Below are 602 nucleotides of genomic sequence, written 5' to 3'. Positions count from 1 at the left end.
CCAAGTTAAGTCAGTCGGCCTCCCATCCACACTGCACTCTCTGGAAGGAAATCACAGTGTGCAGCCACATTTAGGGTGGAGAATTCGGCTCCACCTCCCTGAAGTATCTCTCTAAATTATTTGGAGTTCTGCACAGGAGTTTTATCTACACTTCCTCATGTATGTATTTAAATTGGAAACTATATACAAATGCATATAGAATAATGTTTACGTAATCATTTTACATTGATTTATATTTGGCCATTTTAATTTCGTTTTAAACCGTACATGGATAGATGCATAGCGATGAAACGTGGGTATGGTGCGAAATTTGTAACACAGACTCCGGTGGGGAGATCCTCCCTCGCACCTTACTCAGCCTCCCAGCCCCGCGATCGCATTTGCAAGCGTGTACAGATCTCTTTGGTTCCCGTTTCTGTACCCAAATGGTAACTTTCTAGATACACTTGTTCCGAGTCTCGATTATTTTTACTTGAATCAACCTTTTAAATTCAGTGAAGACATCGGGAGGTCACCCCTCTTCTCGGCCGCTGGGGGGAGCCTTCCGGGGCCCGGGGCGCCGCAGCCGCGTCCCGGCTCCCGCTCCCACCGCCCGCGTCCCC

Source organism: Suricata suricatta, chromosome 8 (assembly GCF_006229205.1).
Source record: "Suricata suricatta isolate VVHF042 chromosome 8, meerkat_22Aug2017_6uvM2_HiC, whole genome shotgun sequence".
Lineage (NCBI taxonomy): Eukaryota > Metazoa > Chordata > Mammalia > Carnivora > Herpestidae > Suricata > Suricata suricatta.
This window is presented reverse-complemented; position numbering follows the sequence as displayed.